The sequence below is a fragment of the Bombina bombina genome, chromosome 1 (assembly GCF_027579735.1).
Source record: "Bombina bombina isolate aBomBom1 chromosome 1, aBomBom1.pri, whole genome shotgun sequence".
In the NCBI taxonomy this organism is placed as follows: Eukaryota; Metazoa; Chordata; class Amphibia; order Anura; family Bombinatoridae; genus Bombina; species Bombina bombina.
In genome coordinates, this window is record NC_069499.1 from 74,600,731 (window position 1) to 74,625,474 (window position 24,744).

Sequence of the window (24,744 nt, forward strand, 5' to 3'; positions counted from 1 at the left end):
AGACCAAGTTGCAGCCTTGCAAATTTGTTCAACAGAGGCCTCATTTTTAAAGGCCCAGGTAGAAGCCACAGCTCTAGTAGAATGAGCTGTAATCCTTTCAGGAGGCTGCTGTCCAGCAGTCTCATAGGCTAAACGGATTATACTCCGAAGCCAAAAAGAAAGAGAGGTCGCCGAGGCCTTCTGACCTCTCCTCTGTCCAGAGTAAACAAACAGGTTAGATGTTTGGCGAAAATCTTTAGTAGCCTGTAAGTAAAACTTCAAGGCACGGACTATGTCTAGATTATGCAAAAGACGTTCCCTCTTTGAAGAAGGATTAGGACATAATGATGGAACAACAATCTCTTGATTGATATTCTTGTTAGAAACCACCTTAGGTAAAAACCCAGGTTTTGTACGCAGAACAACTTTATCTGAATGAAAGATCAGATAAGAAGAATCACAATGTAAGGCAGATAACTCCGAGACTCTTCGAGACGAGGAAATAGCCATCAGAAAAAAGAACTTTCCATGAAAGAAGTTTGATATCAATAGAATGAAGGGGTTCAAACGGAACCCCTTGAAGAACTTTAAGAACCAAGTTTAGGCTCCATGGAGGAGCAAGAGGTTTAAACACAGGCTTAATTCTAACTAAAGCCTGACAAAATGCCTGAACGTCTGGAACTTCTGCCAGACGCTTGTGTAAAAGAATAGACAGAGCAGAAATCTGTCCCTTTAAAGAACTAGCTGATAATCCTTTGTCCAAACCCTCTTGGAGGAAGGACAATATCCTAGGAATCCTAACCCTACTCCATGAGTAATTCTTGGATTCACACCAATGAAGATATTTACGCCATATCTTGTGGTAAATTTTCCTGGTGACAGGCTTTCGTGCCTGTATTAAGGTATCAATTACTGACTCTGAGAAGCCACGCTTTGAGAGGATCAAGCGTTCAATCTCCATGCAGTCAGTCTCAGAGAAAGTAGATTCGGATGATTGAAAGGACCTTGTATTAGAAGGTCTTGTCTCAGAGGCAGAGTCCATGGTGGAAAGGATGACATATCCACTAGGTCTGCATACCAGGTCCTGCGTGGCCACGCAGGCGCTATCAATATCACCGATGCTCTTTCCTGTTTGATTTTGGCAATCAGACGAGGGAGCAGAGGAAACTGTGGAAACACATAAGCCAGGTTGAAGAACCAAGGCGCAGCTAGAGCATCTATCAGTGCCGCTTCTGGGTCCCTGGACCTGGATCCGTAACAAGGAAGCTTGGCGTTCTGGCGAGACGCCATGAGATCCAATTCTGGTTTGCCCCAACGGAGAACCAATTGAGCAAACACCTCCGGATGGAGATCCCATTCCTCCGGATGAAAAGTCTGATGACTTAGAAAATCCGCCTCCCAGTTCTCTACACCTGGGATATGGATCACTGACAGGTGGCAAGAGTGAGTCTCTGCCCAGCGAATTATCTTGGAGACTTCTGACATCGCTAGGGAACTCCTGGTTCCCCCTTGATGGTTGATGTAAGCCACAGTCGTGATGTTGTCCGACTGAAATCTGATGAACCTCAGTGTTGCTAGCTGAGGCCAAGCCAGAAGAGCATGGAATATTGCTCTTAACTCCAGAATATTTATTGGGAGGAGTTTCTCCTCCTGAGTCCATGAACCCTGAGCCTTCAGGGAGTTCCAGACTGCACCCCAACCTAGAAGGCTGGCATCTGTTGTTACAATTGTCCAATCTGGTCTGCGAAAGGTCATACCCTTGGACAGATGGGCCCGAGATAACCACCAGAGAAGAGAATCTCTGGTTTCCTGATCCAGATTTAGTAGAGGGGACAAATCTGTGTAATCCCCATTCCACTGACTGAGCATGCATAATTGCAGCGGTCTGAGATGCAGGCGCGCGAATGGCACTATGTCCATCGCCGCTACCATTAAGCCGATTACTTCCATGCACTGAGCCACCGTGGGGCGCGGAATGGAGTGAAGAACACGGCAAGCATTTAGAAGTTTTGATAACCTGGACTCCGTCAGGTAAATTTTCATTTCTACAGAATCTATTAGAGTCCCTAGGAAGGAAACCCTCGTGAGAGGAGATAGAGAACTCTTTTCTTCGTTCACTTTCCACCCATGCGACCTCAGGAATGCCAGAACTCTCTCTCTATGAGATTTGGCAATTTGAAAGCTTGACGCCTGTATCAGGATATCGTCCAGGTAAGGAGCCACCGATATGCCTCGCGGTCTTAGGACCGCCAGAAGTGAGCCCAGAACCTTTATAAAAATTCTTGGGGCTGTAGCCAACCCGAATGGAAGAGCTACAAATTGGTAATGCCTTTCTAGAAAGGCAAACCTCAGGAACTGATGATGATTCTTGTGAATCGGAATGTGAAGGTAGGCATCCTTTAAGTCCACTGTGGTCATGTACTGACCCTCTTGGATCATGGGTAAAATGGTTCGAATAGTTTCCATCTTGAATGACGGAACTCTGAGGAATTTGTTTAGGATCTTTAAATCCAAAATTGGTCTGAAGGTTCCCTCTTTTTTGGGAACCACAAACAGATTTGAATAAAACCCCTGTTTTTGTTCCGTCCGCGGAACTGGATGGATCAATCCCATTACAAGGAGATCTTGTACGCAGCTTAGGAATGCCTCTTCCTTTATCTGGTTTGCAGATAATCTTGAAAGGTGAAATCTCCCTTGTGGAGGAGAAGCTTTGAAGTCCAGAAGATATCCCTGAGATATGATCTCCAACGCCCAGGGATCCTGAACATCTCTTGCCCACGCCTGGGCGAAGAGAGAGAGTCTGCCCCATACTAGATACGTTGTCGGATAGGGGGCCGCTCCTTCATGCTGTCTTAGAGGCAGCAGCAGGCTTTCTGGCCTGCTTGCCCTTGTTCCAGGAATGGTTAGGTTTCCAGGCCTGCTTGGATTGAGCAAAAGTTCCCTCTTGTTTTGAAGCAGAGGAAGTTGATGCTGCACCTGCCTTGAAATTTCGAAAGGCACGAAAATTAGACTGTTTGGCCTTTGATTTGGCCCTGTCCTGAGGAAGGGTATGACCCTTACCTCAAGTAATGTCAGCAATAATTTCTTTCAAACCAGGCCCGAATAAGGTCTGCCCCTGGAAAGGAATGTTGAGTAATTTAGACTTTGAAGTCACATCAGCTGACCAGGATTTGCGCCCTATGCGCCTGGATGGCGAATCCGGAATTCTTAGCCATTAGTTTAGTCAAATGAACAATGGCATCAGAAACAAATGAGTTAGCTAGCTTAAGTGTTCTAAGCTTGTCAATAATTTCAGTCAATGGAGCTGTATGGATGGCCTCTTCCAGTGCCTCAAACCAGAATGCCGCCGCAGCAGTGACAGGCGCAATGCATGCAAGGGGCTGTAAAATAAAACCTTGTTGAATAAACATTTTCTTAAGGTAACCCACTAATTTTTTATCCATTGGATCTGAAAAAGCACAACTGTCCTCAACCGGGATAGTGGTACGCTTTGCTAAAGTAGAAACTGCTCCTTCCACCTTAGGGACAGTCTGCCATAAGTCCTGTGTAGTGGCATCTATTGGAAACATTTTTCTAAATATAGGAGGTGGGGAAAAGGGCACACCGGGCTTATCCCACTCCTTACTAATAATTTCTGTAAGCCTTTTAGGTATTGGAAAAACATCAGTACTCACCGGCACTGCATAGTATTTATCCAGCCTACACAATTTCTCTGGAACTGCAATTGTGTCACAGTCATTCAAAGCAGCTAATACCTCCCCAAGCAATACACTGAGGTTCTCAAGCTTAAATTTAAAATTAGAAATCTCTGAATCAGGTCTCCCCGATTCAGAGACGTCACCCACAGACTGAAGCTCTCCATCCTCAGGTTCTGCATATTGTGACGCAGTATCAGACATGGCTCTTACAGCATCTACACGCTCTGTATCTCATCTAACCCCAGAGCTATCGCGCTTGCCTCTCAATTCAGGCAATCTGGATAATACCTCTGACAGGGTATTATTCATGATTGCAGCCATGTCCTGCAAAGTAATCGCTATGGGTGTCCCTGATGTACTTGGCGCCATATTAGCGTGCGTCCCTTGAGCGGGAGGCGAAGGGTCCGACACGTGGGGAGAGTTAGTCTGCATAACTTCCCCCTCGACAGACCCCTCTGGTGACAATTCTTTTATAGATAAATACTGATCTTTACTGTTTAAGGTGAAATCAATACATTTAGTACACATTCTCCTATGGGGCTCCACCATGTCTTTTAAACATAATGAACAAGTATCCTCTGTTTCAGACATGTTTGTACAGACTAGCAATGAGACTAGCAAGCTTGGAAAACACTTTAAAGCAAGTTAACAAGCAATATAAAAAACGTTACTGTGCCTTTAAGAGAAACAAATTTTGACAAAATTTGAAATAACAGTAAAAAAAGGCAGTTACACTAACAAAATTTTTACAGTGTATGTAACAAGTCAGCAGAGCATTGCACCCACTTGCAAATGGATGATTAACCCCTTAATAACAAAAACAGAATAATAAATGACAAAAACGTTTTTAAACACAGTCACAACAACTGCCACAGACTACTGTGATTGTTACCCTCCTCAAACACGACTTTGAAGCCTTTTGAACCCTTCAGAGATGTCCTGTATCATGCAGAGGGAAGCTGAATGTCTGTCAGTATTTTTATCTGCACAGAAAAGCACTAAAATAGGCCCTTCCCACTCATATTGCAACAGTGGAAAGCTTCAGGAAACTGTTTCTAGGCAAAAATCAAGCCAGCCATGTGGAAAAAAACTAGGCCCCAATAAGTTTTGTCACCAAACATATATAAAAACGATTAACATGCCAGCAAACGTTTTATATTACACTTTTATAAGAGTATGTATCTCTGTTAATAAGCCTGATACCAGTCGCTATCACTGCATTTAAGGCTTAACTTACATTAATCCAGTATCAGCAGCATTTTTCTAGCAAATTCCATCCCTAGAAATATATTAGCTGCACATACCTTATTGCAGGAAAACCTGCACGCCATTCCCCCTCTGAAGTTACCTCACTCCTCAGAATATGTGAGAACAGCCATGGATCTTAGTTACTTCTGCTAAGATCATAGAAATCACAGGCAGATTCTTCTTCTAATGCTTGACTGGGGATGGAGAGGGAAAGGAAGTGGGTTATAATTCTTAAATTCAGGGGCTAAATTACCTTGTATAATACTTATCGTCCCAGAATTCCAGAACCTTATGCAATAATATACATGAAAATGTACAAAAATGTGTGCAGAGAGATTTGCATCATGTTTGTATGACTTTATTCATATATTTATTTATCTTTTTTTGTCTGACCTTAATCTTTAGTGGGTCGAATTATTATATAATCCAGCAACCTGCAGTCTTTCCTTTCGTGTTGCAAATCTCTCTGCACACATTTTTGTACATTTTCTTCTTCTAATGCTGCCTGAGATGAAACAGTACACTCCGGTACCATTTAAAAATAACAAACTTTTGATTGAAGTTAAAAAAAACAGAATTTATGCTTACCTGATAAATTACTTTCTCCAACGGTGTGTCCGGTCCACGGCGTCATCCTTACTTGTGGGATATTCTCTTCCCCAACAGGAAATGGCAAAGAGCCCAGCAAAGCTGGTCACATGATCCCTCCTAGGCTCCGCCTTCCCCAGTCATTCGACCGACGTAAAGGAGGAATATTTGCATAGGAGAAACCATATGATACCGTGGTGACTGTAGTTAAAGAAAATAAATTATCAGACCTGATTAAAAAAACCAGGGCGGGCCGTGGACCGGACACACCCGTGGAGAAAGTAATTTATCAGGTAAGCATAAATTCTGTTTTCTCCAACATAGGTGTGTCCGGTCCACGGCGTCATCCTTACTTGTGGGAACCAATACCAAAGCTTTAGGACACGGATGAAGGGAGGGAGCAAATCAGGTCACCTAGATGGAAGGCACCACGGCTTGCAAAACCTTTCTCCCAAAAATAGCCTCAGAAGAAGCAAAAGTATCAAACTTGTAAAATTTAGTAAAAGTGTGCAGTGAAGACCAAGTCGCTGCCTTACATATCTGATCAACAGAAGCCTCGTTCTTGAAGGCCCATGTGGAAGCCACAGCCCTAGTGGAATGAGCTGTGATTCTTTCAGGAGGCTGCCGTCCGGCAGTCTCATAAGCCAATCTGATGATGCTTTTAATCCAAAAAGAGAGAGAGGTAGAAGTTGCTTTTTGACCTCTCCTTTTACCAGAATAAACAACAAACAAGGAAGATGTTTGTCTAAAATCCTTTGTAGCATCCAAATAGAATTTTAGAGCACGAACAACATCCAAATTGTGCAACAAACGTTCCTTCTTTGAAACTGGATTCGGACACAAAGAAGGCACGACTATCTCCTGGTTAATGTTTTTGTTAGAAACAACTTTCGGAAGAAAACCAGGTTTAGTACGTAAAACCACCTTATCTGCATGGAACACCAGATAAGGAGGAGAACACTGCAGAGCAGATAATTCTGAAACTCTTCTAGCAGAAGAAATTGCAACCAAAAACTAAACTTTCCAAGATAATAACTTAATATCAACGGAATGTAAGGGTTCAAACGGAACCCCCTGAAGAACTGAAAGAACTAAATTGAGACTCCAAGGAGGAGTCAAAGGTTTGTAAACAGGCTTGATTCTAACCAGAGCCTGAACAAAGGCTTGAACATCTGGCACAGCTGCCAGCTTTTTGTGAAGTAACACAGACAAGGCAGAAATCTGTCCCTTCAAGGAACTTGCAGATAGTCCTTTCTCCAAACCTTCTTGAAGAAAGGATAGAATCTTAGGAATTTTTACCTTGTCCCAAGGGAATCCTTTAGATTCACACCAACAGATATATTTTTTCCATATTTTGTGGTAAATTTTTCTAGTTACAGGCTTTCTGGCCTGAACAAGAGTATCAATGACAGAATCTGAGAACCCTCGCTTTGATAAGATCAAGCGTTCAATCTCCAAGCAGTCAGTTGGAGTGAGACCAGATTCGGATGTTCGAACGGACCTTGAACAAGAAGGTCTCGTCTCAAAGGTAGCTTCCATGGTGGAGCCGATGACATATTCACCAGGTCTGCATACCAAGTCCTGCGTGGCCACGCAGGAGCTATCAAGATCACCGATGCCCTCTCCTGATTGATCCTGGCTACCAGCCTGGGGATGAGAGGAAACGGCGGGAATACATAAGCTAGTTTGAAGGTCCAAGGTGCTACTAGTGCATCTACTAGAGTCGCCTTGGGATCCCTGGATCTGGACCCGTAGCAAGGAACCTTGAAGTTCTGACGAGAGGCCATCAGATCCATGTCTGGAATGCCCCACAATTGAGTAATTTGGGCAAAGATTTCCGGATGGAGTCCCACTCCCCCGGATGAAATGTCTGACGACTCAGAAAATCCGCTTCCCAATTTTCCACTCCTGGGATGTGGATTGCAGACAAGTGGCAGGAGTGAGTCTCCGCCCATTGAATGATTTTGGTCACTTCTTCCATCGCCAGGGAACTCCTTGTTCCCCCCTGATGGTTGACGTACGCAACAGTCGTCATGTTGTCTGATTGAAACCGTATGAACTTGGCCTTTGCTAGCTGAGGCCAAGCCTTGAGAGCATTGAATATCGCTCTCAGTTCCAGAATATTTATCGGGAGAAGAGATTCTTCCCGAGACCAAAGACCCTGAGCTTTCAGGGGTCCCCAGACCGCGCCCCAGCCCACCAGACTGGCGTCGGTCGTGACAATGACCCACTCTGGTCTGCGGAAGCTCATCCCCTGTGACAGGTTGTCCAGGGACAGCCACCAACGGAGTGAATCTCTGGTCCTCTGATCTACTTGTATCGTCGGAGACAAGTCTGTATAGTCCCCATTCCACTGACTGAGCATGCACAGTTGTAATGGTCTTAGATGAATTCGCGCAAAAGGAACTATGTCCATTGCCGCTACCATCAAACCTATTACTTCCATGCACTGCGCTATGGAAGGAAGAGGAACAGAATGAAGTATTTGACAAGAGTTTAGAAGTTTTGATTTTCTGGCCTCTGTCAGAAAAATCCTCATTTCTAAGGAGTCTATTATTGTTCCCAAGAAGGGAACCCTTGTTGACGGAGATAGAGAACTTTTTTCTACGTTCACTTTCCACCCGTGAGATCTGAGAAAGGCCAGGACAATGTCCGTGTGAGCCTTTGCTAGAGGAAGGGACGACGCTTGAATCAGAATGTCGTCCAAGTAAGGTACTACTGCAATGCCCCTTGGTCTTAGCACCGCTAGAAGGGACCCTAGTACCTTTGTGAAAATCCTTGGAGCAGTGGCTAATCCGAACGGAAGTGCCACAAACTGGTAATGCTTGTCCAGGAATGCGAACCTTAGGAACCGATGATGTTCCTTGTGGATAGGAATATGTAGATACGCATCCTTTAAATCCACCGTGGTCATGAATTGACCTTCCTGGATGGAAGGAAGAATTGTTCGAATGGTTTCCATTTTGAACGATGGAACCTTGAGAAACTTGTTTAGGATCTTGAGATCTAAGATTGGTCTGAATGTTCCCTCTTTTTTGGGAACTACGAACAGATTGGAGTAGAACCCCATCCCTTGTTCTCCTAAAGGAACAGGATGAATCACTCCCATTTTTAACAGGTCTTCTACACAATGTAAGAATGCCTGTCTTTTTATGTGGTCTGAAGACAATTGAGACCTGTGGAACCTCCCCCTTGGGGGAAGCCCCTTGAATTCCAGAAGATAACCTTGGGAGACTATTTCTAGTGCCCAAGGATCCAGAACATCTCTTGCCTGAGCGAAGAGAGAGAGTCTGCCCCCCACCAGATCCGGTCCCGGATCGGGGGCCAACATCTCATGCTGTCTTGGTAGCAGTGGCAGGTTTCTTGGCCTGCTTTCCTTTGTTCCAGCCTTGCATTGGTCTCCAGGCTGGCTTGGCTTGAGAAGTATTACCCTCTTGCTTAGAGGACGTAGCACTTGGGGCTAGTCCGTTTTTCGCCGCTAACCTAGCCAATTGCAAAGTGGCGTCTAGGGTGAAAGAATTAGCCAATTTGAGAGCATGAATTCTGTCCATAATCTCCTCATAAGAAGAAGAATTATTATTGAGCGCCTTTTCTAGCTCATCGAACCAGAAACACGCTGCTGTAGTGACAGGAACAATGCATGAAATTGGTTGTAGAAGGTAACCTTGCTGAACAAACATCTTTTTAAGCAAACCTTCTAATTTTTTATCCATAGGATCTTTGAAAGCACAACTATCTTCTATGGGTATAGTGGTGCGTTTGTTTAGAGTAGAAACCGCCCCCTCGACCTTGGGGACTGTCTGCCATAAGTCCTTTCTGGGGTCGACCATAGGAAACAATTTTTTAAATATGGGGGGAGGGACAAAAGGTATACCGGGCCTTTCCCATTCTTTATTTACAATGTCCGCCACCCGCTTGGGTATAGGAAAAGCTTCGGGGGGCCCCGGGACCTCTAGGAACTTGTCCATTTTACATAGTTTCTCTGGAATGACCAAATTCTCACAATCATCCAGAGTGGATAACACCTCCTTAAGCAGAGCGCGGAGATGTTCCAATTTAAATTTAAATGTAATCACATCAGGTTTAGCTTGTTGAGAAATTTTCCCTGAATCTGAAATTTCTCCCTCAGACAAAACCTCCCTGGCCCCCTCAGACTGGGGTAGGGGCCCTTCAGAACCAATATCATCAGCGTCCTCATGCTCTTCAGTATTTTCTAAAACAGAGCAGTCGCGCTTTCGCTGATAAGTGGGCATTTTGGCTAAAATGTTTTTGATAGAATTATCCATTACAGCCGTTAATTGTTGCATAGTAAGGAGTATTGGCGCGCTAGATGTACTAGGGGCCTCCTGTGTGGGCAAGACTGGTGTAGACGAAGGAGGGGATGATGCAGTACCATGCTTACTCCCCTAACTTGAGGAATCATCTTGGGCATCATTTTCTCTAAATTTTGTGTCACATAAATCACATCTATTTAAATGAGAAGGAACCTTGGCTTCCCCACATTCAGAACACAGTCTATCTGGTAGTTCAGACATGTTAAACAGGCAAAAACTTGATAACAAAGTACAAAAAACGTTTTAAAATAAACCGTTACTGTCACTTTAAATTTTAAACTGAACACACTTTATTACTGCAATTGCGAAAAAGTATGAAGGAATTGTTCAAAATTCACCAAAATTTCACCACAGTGTCTTAAAGCCTTAAAAGTATTGCACACCAAATTTGGAAGCTTTAACCCTTAAAATAACGGAACCGGAGCCGTTTTTATATTTAACCCCTTTACAGTCCCTGGTATCTGCTTTGCTGAGACCCAACCAAGCCCAAAGGGGAATACGATACCAAATGACGCCTTCAGAAAGTCTTTTCTATGTATCAGAGCTCCTCACACATGCATCTGCATGTCATGCTTCTCAAAAACAAGTGCGCAATAGAGGCGCGAAAATGAGACTCTGCCTATGACTAGGGAAAGCCCCTAGAGAATAAGGTGTCCAATACAGTGCCTGCCGGTTATTTTACATAATTCCCAAGATTAAAATAATTCCTCAAGGCTATGGAGTATAAAATATGTTTATATATAAATCGATTTAGCCCAGAAAATGTCTACAGTCTTAAAAAGCCCTTGTGAAGCCCTTTTTTTCTTTCTGTAATAAAAATGGCTTACCGGATCCCATAGGGAAAATGACAGCTTCCAGCATTACATCGTCTTGTTAGAATGTGTCATACCTCAAGCAGCAAAAGTCTGCTCACTGTTCCCCCAACTGAAGTTAATTCCTCTCAACAGTCCTGTGTGGAAACAGCCATCGATTTTAGTAACGGTTGCTAAAATCATTTTCCTCTTACAAACAGAAATCTTCATCTCTTTTCTGTTTCAGAGTAAATAGTACATACCAGCACTATTTTAAAATAACAAACTCTTGATTGAAGAATAAAAACTACAGTTAAACACTAAAAAACTCTAAGCCATCTCCGTGGAGATGTTGCCTGTACAACGGCAAAGAGAATGACTGGGGAAGGCGGAGCCTAGGAGGGATCATGTGACCAGCTTTGCTGGGCTCTTTGCCATTTCCTGTTGGGGAAGAGAATATCCCACAAGGATGACGCCGTGGACCGGACACACCTATGTTGGAGAAACATAATTTATGCTTACCTGATAAATTTATTTCTCTTGTAGTGTAGTCAGTCCACGGGTCATCCATTACTTATGGGATTATATCTCTCCCCAACAGGAAGTTGCAAGAGGATCACCCAAGCAGAGCTGCTATATAGCTCCTCCCCTCACATGTCATATCCAGTCATTTGACCGAAACACGACGAGAAAGGAGAAACCACAGGGTGCAGTGGTGACTGGAGTTTTAATTAAAATTTAGATCTGCCTTAAAGACAGGGCGGGCCGTGGACTGACTACACTACAAGAGAAATAAATTTATCAGGTAAGCATAAATTATGTTTTCTCTTGTTAAGTGTAGTCAGTCCACGGGTCATCAATTACTTATGGGATACCAATACCAAAGCTAAAGTACACGGATGATGGGAGGGACAAGGCAGGAACTTTAAACGGAAGGAACCACTGCCTGAAGAACCTTTCTCCCAAAAATAGCCTCCGAAGAAGCAAAAGTGTCAAATTTGTAAAATTTTGAAAAAAAGTGTGAAGTGAAGACCAAGTTGCAGCCTTGCAAATCTGTTCAACAGAGGCCTCATTCTTAAAGGCCCAAGTGGAATGAGCTGTAATTCTTTCAGGAGGCTGCTGTCCAGCAGTCTCATAGGCTAAACGTATTATGCTACGAAGCCAAAAAGAGAGAGAGGTAGCCGAAGCCTTTTCACCTCTCCTCTGTCCAGAGTAAACGACAAACAGGGAAGAAGTTTGACGAAAATCTTTAGTTGCCTGCAAATAGAACTTCAGGGCACGGACTACGTCCAGATTATGCAAAAGTCGTTCCTTCTTTGAAGAAGGGTTAGGACACAATGATGGAACAACAATCTCTTGATTGATATTCCTGTTAGAAACTACCTTAAGTAAGAACCCAGGTTTAGTACGCAGAACTACCTTGTCTGAATGAAAAATCAGATAAGGAGAGTCACAATGTAGGGCAGATAACTCAGAGACTCTTCGAGCCGAGGAAATAGCCATCAAAAACAGAACTTTCCAAGATAATAGCTTGATATCAATGGAATGAAGGGGTTCAAACGGAACACCTTGAAGAACATTAAGAACTAAGTTTAAGCTCCACGGTGGAGCTACAGTCTTAAACACAGGCTTAATCCTAGCTAAAGCCTGACAAAAGGCCTGAACGTCTGGGACATCTGCCAGACGTTTGTGAAACAGGATAGACAGAGCAGAAATCTGTCCTTTTAATGAACTAGCAGATAAACCCTTTTCTAAGCCCTCTTGTAGAAATGACAAAATCCTAGGAATCCTAACCTTACTCCATGAGTAACTCTTGGATTCACACCAATATAAGTATTTACGCCATATCTTATGGTAAATTTTCCTGGTAACAGGCTTCCGAGCCTGTATTAAGGTATCAATAACCGACTCCGAGAAGCCACGCTTTGATAGAATCAAGCGTTCAATCTCCATGCAGTCAGTCTCAGAGAAATTAGATTTGGATGGTTGAAAGGACCCTGAATCAGAAGGTCCTGTCTCAGAGGTAGAGACCATGGTGGACAGGACGACATGTCCACTAGATCTGCATACCAAGTCCTGCGTGGCCACGCAGGTGTTATCAGAATCACCGATGCTCTCTCCTGTTTGATCTTGGCAATCAGCCGAGGAAGCAGCGGAAATGGTGGAAACACATAAGCCATGTTGAAAACCCAAGGGGCTGCTAGAGCATCAGCACCGCTCCCGGGTCCCTGGACCTGGATCCGTAGCAAGGAAGTTTGGCGTTCTGTCGAGAAGCCATGAGATCCAGTTCCGGTTTGCCCCAACGATGAATTAGTTGAGCGAAGACCTCCGGATGAAGTTCCCACTCCCCCGGATGAAAGGTCTGGCGACTTAGGAAGTCCGCCTCCCAGTTCTCCACGCCTGGGATATAGATCGCTGACAGGTGGCAAGAGTTGGACTCTGCCCAGCGAATTATCTTTGATACTTCCAACATCGCTAGGGAACTCCTGGTTCCCCCTTGATGGTTGATGTAAGCCACAGTCGTGATATTGTCCGACTGAAATCTGATGAACCTCAGTGTTGCTAACTGAGGCCAAGCTAGAAGAGCATTGAATATTGCTCTTAACTCCAGAATATTTATAGGGAGGAGTTTCTCCTCCTGAGACCACGATCCCTGAGCCTTCAGGGAGTTCCAGACTGCGCCCCAACCTAGAAGGCTGGCATCTGTTGTTACAATCGTCCAATCTGGCCTGCGAAAGGTCATCCCTTTGGACAGATGGAGACGAGAAAGCCACCATAGAAGAGAATCCCTGGTCTCTTGATCCAGATTTATTAGAGGGGACAAATCTGAGTAATCCCCATTCCACTGACTTAGCATGCATAATTGCAGCGGTCTGAGATGCAGGCGCGCAAATGGTACTATGTCCATTGCTGCTACCATTAAGCCGATGACTTCCATGCACTGGGCTACTGACGGGTGTGGAATGGAATGAAGGGCACGGCCAGCATTTAGAAGTTTTGATAACCTGGCCTCCGTCAGGTAAATCTTCATCTCTACAGAATCTATAAGAGTCCCTAGGAAGGGAACCCTTGTGAGTGGTAATAGAGAACTCTTTTCCACGTTCACCTTCAACCCATGCGACCTCAGAAATGCCAGAACTATCTCTGTATGAGATTTGGCAGCTTGAAAACTTGACGCTTGTATCAGAATGTCGTCTAGGTACGGAGCCACCGCTATGCCTCGCGGTCTTAGTACCGCCAGGAGTGAGCCCAGAACCTTTGTAAAGATTTGTGGGGCCGTAGCTAACCCAAAGGGAAGAGCTACAATCTGGTAATGCCTGTCTAGGAAGGCAAATCTTAGGTACCGATAATGCTCCTTGTGAATTGGTATGTGAAGGTAGGCATCCTTTAAGTCCACTGTGGTCATGTACTGACCCTCTTGGATCATGGGTAGGATGGTTCGAATAGTTTCCATTTTGAAAGATGGAACTCTTAGGAATTTGTTTAGGATTTTTAAGTCCAAGATTGGTCTGAAGGTTCCCTCTTTCTTGGGAACCACAAACAGATTTGAATAAAATCCTTGCCCTTGTTCCGTCCGCGGAACTGGGTGGATCACCCCCATTAGTAAGAGGTCTTGTACACAGCGTAGAAACGCCTCTTTCTTTATTTGGTTTGCTGACAAACTTGAAAGATGAAATCTCCCTTGTGGAGGAGAAGCTTTGAAGTCCAGAAGATATCCCTGAGATATGATCTCCAACGCCCAGGGATCCTGGACATCTCTTGCCCAAGCCTGGGCGAAGAGAGAAAGTCTGCCCCCCACTAGATCCGTTTCCGGACAGGGGGCCCTCTCTTCATGCTGTCTTAGGGGCAGCAGCAGGTTTTCTGGCCTGCTTGCCCTTGTTCCAGGACTGGTTAGTTTTCCAGCCCTGTCTGTAACGAGCAACAGCTCCTTCCTGTTTTGGGGCGGAGGAAGTTGATGCTGCTCCAGCCTTGAAGATACGAAAGGTACGAAAATTAGACTGTTTGGCCTTTGGTTTGGCCCTGTCCTGAGGAAGAGCATGGCCCTTACCTCCCGTAATGTCAGCAATAATCTCTTTCAAGCCGGGCCCGAATAAGGTCTGCCCTTTGAAAGGAATATTAAGCAATTTAGATTTAGAAGTCACGTCAGCTGACCAGGATTTAAGCCATAACGCCCTGCGCGCTTGGATGGCGAATCCTGAATTCTTAGCCGTAAGTTTGGTTAAATGTACGACGGCATCAGAAACAAATGCATTAGCTAGCTTAAGTGTTTTAAGCTTGTTCATAATTTCATCCAATGGAGCTGTGCGAATGGCCTCTTCAAGAGACTCAAACCAGAAAGCCGCATCAGCAGTGACAGGCACAATGCATGCAAGGGGCTGTAAGATAAAACCTTGTTGAACAAACATTTTCTTAAGGTAACCTTCTAATTTCTTATCCATTGGATCTGAAAAAGCACAACTATCCTCCACCGGGATAGTGGTACGCTTAGCTAAAGTAGAAACTGCTCCCTCCACCATAGGGACTGTCTGCCATAAGTCTCGTGTGGTGGCGTCTATTGGAAACATTTTTCTAAATATAGGAGGTGGGGAAAAGGGCACACCGGGTCTATCCCACTCCTTGCTAATAATTTCTGTAAGCCTTTTAGGTATAGGAAAAACGTCAGTACACACCGGTACCGCATAGTATTTATCCAGCCTACATAATTTCTCTGGGATTGCAACCGTGTCGCAATCATTCAGAGCCGCTAACACCTCCCCTAGCAATGCACGGAGGTTCTCAAGCTTAAATTTAAAATTTGAAATTTCTGAATCCGGTCTCCCCGGATCAGATCCGTCACCCACAGAATGAAGCTCTCCGTCCTCATATTCTGCAAATTGTGACGCAGTATCGGACATGGCTCTCGTGTCATCAGCGCGCTCTGTCCTTAACCCAGAGCTATCGCGCTTGCCTCTTAATTCAGGCAAATTAGATAATACTTCTTTCATAACATTAGCCATATCTTGTAAAGTGATTTGTAAGGGCCTTGATGTACTTGGCGCCACAACATCACGCACCTCCTGAGCGGGAGGTGCAGGTACTGACACGTGAGGAGAGTTAGGCGGCATAACTTCCCCTCGATGTCTGGTGATAATTTCTTTACTGGTAAAACTTGACCTTTATTTAGAGTAATATCAATACAATTGGTACACAAATTTCTATTGGGCTCCACATTGGCTTTTAAACATAATGAACAAGCAGATTCATCTGTATCAGACATGTTTAAACAGACTAGCAATGAAGGCTAGCAAGCCTGGAAATTACTTTCAGAAAATTTTCCAGCAATGTAAAAAACGCTGCTGCGCTTTTAAAACACAAGTACAGTTGAAAAAAACAATGACAATTCAGTTATAGCAACCAAATTTTACATTAAATGTATGAAATCAGCAGAGGATTGCACCCACTAGCAACGGATGATTAACCCCTTAATACCCAAAACGGATAACAAATTAACAGTTAACGTTTTTATCACAGTCAAACACACTGTCACAGGTCTGCTGTGACTGATTACCTCCCTCAAATATAAATTTTGAAGACCCCTGAGCTCTCCGGAGACGTCCTGGATCAAGGAGGAGGAAACAGGATAGAATTTTAACTGCGCAACAAGGCACCAACACAAGCCCCTCCCAGTCAGATTACACAGTGGGAGACTAGCTATAAGTTTCTATACAGAAATATACTTTAGCCATGTGGAAAAAAATCATGCCCAAAGAGATTTATCACCCAGTACCTCACAAAACGATTAACATGCCAGTAAACGTTTTAAAAAACAACATTTCATATGTTGTGTAAAGTTATCACTAAGCCTGCTACCAGTCACTTCTACTGCAGTTAAGGCTCATACATTATTACAGTATTACCAGTATTTTTTCAGTCAAAATCTATTCCATAGAAAATAACTCTACTGTGTATACATTTACCAGCCTGATACCAGTCGCTACTACTGCATTTTAGGCTGTACTTACATCATATGGGTATCGGCAGTGTTTTCGTAGTCAATTCCATTCCTAGAAAATATTTTACTGCACATACCTCAATTGCAGGTGACCCCGCATGCTATTCCCTTTCCTGAAGTTACCCCACTCCTCAGAATATGCGAGAACAGCCAGTGGATCTTAGTTACGTCTGCTAAGATCATAGAAAACGCAGGCAGATTCTTCTTCTAATACTGCCTGAGAACAAACAGCACACTCCGGTGCCATTTAAAATAAACTTTTGATTGAAGAAATAAACTAAGTTTAAAAACACCACAGACCTCTCACAACAACCTATCTTAGTTGAGGTTGCAAGAGAATGACTGGATATGACATGTGAGGGGAGGAGCTATATAGCAGCTCTGCTTGGGTGATCCTCTTGCAACTTCCTGTTGGGGAGAGATATAATCCCATAAGTAATGGATGACCCGTGGACTGACTACACTTAACAAGAGAAACTAACTATAATACACCACTCTCCTCTTACTACGTCCATCTTTGTTGAGAGTTGCAAGAGAATGACTGGATATGGCAGTGAGGGGAGGAGCTATGTAGCAGCTCTGCTGTGGGTGATCCTCTTGCAACTTCCTGTTGGGAAGGAGAATATCCCACAAGTAATGGATGATCCGTGGACTGGATACACTTAACAAGAGAAAGTTCCCTGTGACATCCAGCAGCTAACATTAATCTTACTAAGAGGTTTACATGAACACAGCATTAACCCCAGTCCTATCTTAAAAAACTACCCATTAAAAGGACTTCATTCCAAAATCTTCATCAGAGCACCATCTTCGCCTTCTTCCAAGTTAGAGGCAAAGAATGACTGAGGGTATGGGAAGTGGGAGGGATACTTAATGATTTGGGGTGTCAGCCTCCTCCTGGTGGCCAGGTGTTGAATTCCCAACAGTAATGAATGAATTTGTGGACTCTCCATGCCATTGGAAAGAAAGTAGAGAGATAAAAGGGGTACAGAGGTGCCATAAGACTGCCGCCACTACATAATTTCAGGACTGGTTCGTAGACTCATTAGCAAGAAATAAAAACATAATTTATGCTTACCTGATAAATTCCTTTCTTCTGTTGTGTGATCAGTCCACGGGTCATCATTACTTCTGGGATATAACTCCTCCCCAACAGGAAATGCAAGAGGATTCACCCAGCAGAGCTGCATATAGCTCCTCCCCTCTACGTCACTCCCAGTCATTCGACCAAGAATCAACGAGAAAGGAGAAACCAAGGGTGAAGTGGTGACTGGAGTATAATTTAAAAAATATTTACCTGCCTTAAAAAACAGGGCGGGCCGTGGACTGATCACACAACAGAAGAAAGGAATTTATCAGGTAAGCATAAATTATGTTTTCTTCTGTTATGTGTGATCAGTCCACGGGTCATCATTACTTCTGGGATACCAATACCAAAGCAAAAGTACACGGATGACGGGAGGGATAGGCAGGCTCATTATACAGAAGGAACCACTGCCTGAAGAACCTTTCTCCCAAAAATAGCCTCCGAAGAAGCAAAAGTGTCAAATTTGTAAAAAGTATGAAGCGAAGACCAAGTTGCAGCCTTGCAAATCTGTTCAACAGAGGCCTCATTCTTAAAGGCCCAAGTGGAAGCCACAGCTCTAGTAGAATGAGCTGTAATTCTTTCAGGAGGCTGCTGTCCAGCAGTCTCATAGGCTAAACGAATTATGCTACGAAGCCAGAAGGAGAGAGAGGTAGCCGAAGCCTTATGACCTCTCCTCTGACCAGAGTACACGACAAACAGGGAAGACGTTTGTCGAAAATCCTTAGTTGCCTGCAAGTAGAACTTGAGGGCACGAACTACATCCAGATTGTGTAGAAGACGTTCCTTCTTTGAAGAAGGATTCGGGCACAGGGAAGGAACCACGATCTCTTGATTGATGTTCCTGTTAGTGACTACCTTAGGTAAGAACCCAGGTTTAGTACGCAGAACTACCTTATCTGAATGAAAAATCAAATAAGGGGAATCACAATGTAAAGCTGATAACTCAGAGACTCTCCGAGCCGAAGAAATAGCCATTAAAAATAACACTTTCCAAGATAACAACTTTATATCAATGGAATGAAGGGGTTCAAACGGAACTCCTTGTAGAACGTTAAGAACAAGGTTTAAACTCCATGGCGGAGCAACAGTTTTAAACACAGGCTTGATTCTAGCTAAAGCCTGACAAAAAGCCTGGACGTCTGGATTTTCTGACAGACGCCTGTGCAACAAGATGGACAGAGCTGAGATCTGTCCCTTTAATGAACTAGCCGATAAACCCTTTTCTAAACCTTCTTGTAGAAAGGACAATATCCTAGGAATCCTAACCTTACTCCAGGAGTAACCTTTGGATTCGCACCAGTATAGGTATTTACGCCATATCTTATGGTAAATCCTTCTGGTAACAGGCTTCCTAGCCTGTATCAGGGTATCAATAACCGACTCAGAAAAACCACGTTTTGATAAAATCAAGCGTTCAATTTCCAAGCAGTCAGCTTCAGAGAAGTTAGATTTTGATGTTTGAATGGACCCTGTATCAGAAGGTCCTGTCTTAGAGGTAGAGACCAAGGCGGACAGGATGACATGTCCACTAGATCTGCATACCAAGTCCTGCGTGGCCATGCAGGCGCTATTAGAATCACTGATGCTCTCTCCTGTTTGATTTTGGCAATCAATCGAGGAAGCAGCGGGAAGGGTGGAAACACATAAGCCATCCCGAAGTTCCAAGGTGCTGTCAAAGCATCTATCAGAACCGCTCCCGGATCCCTGGATCTGGACCCGTAGCGAGGAAGTTTGGCGTTCTGGCGAGACGCCATGAGATCTATCTCTGGTTTGCCCCAACGTCGAAGTATTTGGGCAAAGACCTCCGGATGAAGTTCCCACTCCCCCGGATGAAAAGTCTGGCGACTCAAGAAATCCGCCTCCCAGTTCTCCACTCCCGGGATGTGGATTGCTGACAGGTGGCAAGAGTGAGACTCTGCCCAGCGAATTATCTTTGATACTTCCATCATTGCTAGGGAGCTTCTTGTCCCTCCTTGATGGTTGATGTAAGCTACAGTCGTGATGTTGTCCGACTGAAACCTGATGAACCCCCGAGTTTTTAACTGGGGCCAAGCCAGAAGGGCATTGAGAACTGCTCTCAATTCCAGAATGTTTATTGGTAGGAGACTTTCCTCCTGATTCCATTGTCCCTGAGCCTTCAGAGAATTCCAGACAGCGCCCCAACCTAGTAGGCTGGCGTCTGTTGTTACAATTGTCCAGTCCGGCCTGCTGAATGGCATCCCCCTGGACAGATGTGGCCGAGAAAGCCACCATAGAAGAGAGTTTCTGGTCTCTTGATCCAGATTCAGAGTAGGGGACAAGTCTGAGTAATCCCCATTCCACTGACTCAGCATGCACAATTGCAGCGGTCTGAGATGTAGACGTGCAAAGGGTACTATGTCCATTGCTGCTACCATTAAGCCGATCACCTCCATGCATTGAGCTACTGACGGGAGTTGAATGGAATGAAGGACACGGCATGCATTTAGAAGCTTTGTTAATCTGTCTTCTGTCAGATAAATCTTCATTTCTACAGAATCTATAAGAGTCCCCAAGAATGGAACTCTTGTGAGAGGAAAGAGAGAACTCTTCTTTTCGTTCACTTTCCATCCATGCGACCTTAGAAATGCCAGAACTAACTCTGTATGAGACTTGGCAGTTTGAAAGCTTGAAGCTTGTATCAGAATGTCGTCTAGGTACGGAGCTACCGAAATTCCTCGCGGTCTTAGTACCGCCAGAAGGGCACCCAGAACCTTTGTGAAGATTCTTGGAGCCGTAGCCAATCCGAATGGAAGAGCTACAAACTGGTAATGCCTGTCTAAGAAGGCAAACCTTAGATACCGGTAATGATCTTTGTGAATCGGTATGTGAAGGTAAGCATCCTTTAAATCCACTGTGGTCATGTACTGACCCTTTTGGATCATGGGTAAGATTGTCCGAATAGTTTCCATTTTGAACGATGGAACTCTTAGGAATTTGTTTAGGATCTTCAAATCCAAGATTGGCCTGAAAGTTCCCTCTTTTTTGGGAACCACAAACAGGTTTGAGTAAAACCCTTGTCCCTGTTCCGACCGCGGAACCGGATGGATCACTCCCATTAATAACAGATCTTGTACACAGCGTAGAAACGCTTCTTTCTTTATCTGGTTTGTTGACAACCTTGACAGATGAAATCTCCCTCTTGGGGGAGAGAATTTGAAGTCTAGAAGGTATCCCTGAGATATGATCTCTAGCGCCCAGGGATCCTGAACATCTCTTGCCCAAGCCTGGGCGAAGAGAGAGAGTCTGCCCCCCACTAGATCCGGTCCCGGATCGGGGGCCCTCGATTCATGCTGTCTTAGGGGCAGCAGCAGGTTTCCTGGCCTGCTTGCCCTTGTTCCAGGACTGGTTAGGTTTCCAGCCTTGTCTGTAACGAGCAACGGCTCCTTCCTGTTTTGGTGCAGTGGAAGTTGGTGCTGCTCCTGCTTTGAAATTCCGAAAGGGACGAAAATTAGACTGTCTAGCCTTAGCTTTGGCTTTGTCTTGAGGCAGGGCGTGGCCCTTACCTCCTGTAATGTCAGCGATAATTTCTTTCAAACCGGGCCCAAATAAAGTTTGCCCTTTGAAAGGTATATTAAGTAATTTGGACTTAGAAGTTACATCAGCTGACCAGGATTTTAGCCACAGCGCCCTACGTGTCTGAATGGCGAATCCTGAGTTCTTAGCCGTAAGTTTGGTTAAATGTAATACGGCCTCCGAAATGAATGAATTAGCTAGTTTAAGGACTCTAAGCCTGTCCGTAATGTCGTCCAGCGTAGCTGAACTAAGGTTCTCTTCCAGAGACTCCATCCAAAATGCTGCCGCAGCCGTAATCGGCGCGATGCATGCAAGGGGTTGCAATATAAAACCTTGTTGAACAAACATTTTCTTAAGGTAACCCTCTAATTTTTTATCCATTGGATCTGAAAAAGCACAGCTATCCTCCACCGGGATAGTGGTACGCTTAGCTAAAGTAGAAACTGCTCCCTCCACCTTAGGGACCGTTTGCCATAAGTCCCGTGTGGTGGCGTCTATTGGAAACATCTTTCTAAATATTGGAGGGGGTGAGAACGGCACACCGGGTCTATCCCACTCCTTAGTAACAATTTCAGTTAGTCTCTTAGGTATAGGAAAAACGTCAGTACTCGCCGGTACCGCAAAGTATTTATCCAACCTACACAATTTCTCTGGTATTGCAACAGTGTTACAATCATTAAGAGCCGCTAAAACCTCCCCTAGTAATACACGGAGGTTCTCCAATTTAAATTTAAAATTTGAAATATCTGAATCCAATCTGTTTGGATCAGAACCGTCACCCACAGAATGAAGCTCTCCGTCCTCATGCTCTGCAAGCTGTGACGCAGTATCAGACATGGCTCTAGTATTATCAGCGCACTCTGTTCTCACCCCAGAGTGATCACGCTTGCCCCTTAGTTCTGGTAATTTAGCCAAAACTTCAGTCATAACAGTAGCCATATCTTGTAATGTTATCTGTAATGGTCGCCCAGATGTACTAGGCGTCACAATATCACGCACCTCCCGGGCGGGAGATGCAGGTACTGACACGTGAGGCGAGTTAGTCGGCATAACTCTCCCCTCGCTGTTTGGTGAAATTTGTTCAATTTGTACAGATTGGCTTTTATTTAAAGTAGCATCAATACAGTTAGTACATAAATTTCTATTGGGCTCCACCTTGGCATTGGAACAAATGACACAGGTATCTTCCTCTGAATCAGACATGTTTAACACACTAGCAAATAAACTTGCAACTTGGTTACAATCTTATTTAATAAAAACGTACTGTGCCTCAAAGAAGCACTAAACGATTAAATGACAGTTGAAATAATGAACTGAAAAACTGTTATAGCATCAATCCTTGAAAACAACACAACTTTTAGCAAAGGTTTGTTCCCATTAGTAAAGTAACAATAATTAAATTTGAAACGTAAAAATAAGAGAGCAACGTTTTTAATCACAGTCAATATACAAGTCTCACAGCTCTGCTGAGAGAATCTACCTCCCTTCAAAGAAGTTTGAAGACCCCTGAGTTGTGTAGAGATGAACCGGATCATGCAGGAAATACAAGAGTATCTGACTGGAAATTTTTGATGCGTAGCAAAGAGCGCCAAAAACGGCCCCTCCCCCTCACACACAGCAGTGAGAGAGAAACGAAACTGTCACAATTAAAACAAGCAACTGCCAAGTGGAAAAATAATGCCCAAACATTTATTCACTCAGTACCTCAGAAAATGCAAACGATTCTACATTCCAGCAAAAACGTTTAACATAATAAATACCTATTAAAAGGTTTAATGTACTTTTTACAGAGTAATTCCAGTGAAGTACCATCCCCAGAATACTGAAGTGTAGAGTATACATACATGTCATTATAACGGTATGGCAGGATTTTCTCATCAATTCCATTCAGAAAATAAAAACTGCTACATACCTCAATGCAGATTCATCTGCCCGCTGTCCCCTGATCTGAAGCTTTTACCTCCCTCAGATGGCCGAGAAACAGCAATATGATCTTAACTACTCCGGTTAAAATCATAGTAAAAACTCTGGTAGATTCTTCTTCAAACTCTGCCAGAGAGGCAATAACACGCTCCGGTGCTATTGTAAAATAACAAACTTTTGATTGAAGTTATAAAAACTAAGTATAATCACCATAGTCCTCTCACACATCCTATCTAGTCGTTGGGTGCAAGAGAATGACTGGGAGTGACGTAGAGGGGAGGAGCTATATGCAGCTCTGCTGGGTGAATCCTCTTGCATTTCCTGTTGGGGAGGAGTTATATCCCAGAAGTAATGATGACCTGTGGACTGATCACACAACAGAAGAAAGAATCATCAGGTTAACAAATGTTTTCTTTCTAATGGCAGTGCAAATTTTTGTATACAAGTATACGACGACCAAGTAGCAGCCTTACATATCTGTTCAACTCAAGTCCCATAGGAAGTGAATGAATTTGTGGAATATTTTTTAGAAAAAAAAAATAGTACTTACACAGATCATGTCATTAGAAAGAAAATAACATGACCCGAGTCGTACAATTAGCATTGCTGATCGATCAGCAGTGCTCCTTAGCCCTTCTACAGTGTGTTTAACCGCTACAGTGGTTAAACACAGTAGTTTACGGTCAATAGCATGTTATTTTTCCACCATCACCTTTTAAATGCATGCTCTTTACAATGGCCAATAAGAGACATATATAAATAAGTTTGTACACTGAACAAAGTAGTCAATGTGTAGCATATTGCAGGGTCACAGATAGGGATGCTGCAAAATGCACTCCAGTTTCCATGGAGACAGTGAAACCCAACACTTCGGAATGGTAATTTACACAAAACAGCAAGATAAAGAATAAAACAATACATTTTTTTTTTACTCCACATAATTAAAATAATTTTAAGTGAAATTCAATTTTGAGTTTAAGATTGCTTTCAACTGTCTCCCTCTTCATGTACACAAGTCAATTACTTTACCGGAATTAAAATGCCCCAAGAGCTAAGCAGACCAATATACTGGCCTCTAAAGAGTATTTGGTTACTAACTTGAGAAATGATGATCAGCAGAAAAAAATAAAAATTGTGCTCCACTAAATAAACTTTAACTTTATTAAGCTATATTGAGGGATCAGCAACATTGTTAAAGTTATAATAAAATTTGTGGAGGAAAAAAAATACAGCAAAAATTGGTCATCTTACTTTTGTGTTTTTTTTTTTCATTTATCGAAAACCGTGCATAAAAACGTACATATGCAAATATAAAAATTTAAATACTGCAAACATACAACTGCTGTAATCAACACATATGGCTTACCCATGGATAATGGTATGTTCATTTAAAACCTTGGAAAATCTAAACATAAATTTACAAAGTTGTTTGCAGAGACAAACCAATTTTTCCCCCATGGCATTTCACAGTTCAAAATTTTTATAAAATCTCACACAAAACCCTTGTTGCCAAATAAAAAAAAAATTCACAAACCATACATTAAAAAAATTAAATTAAATCTAAACACTG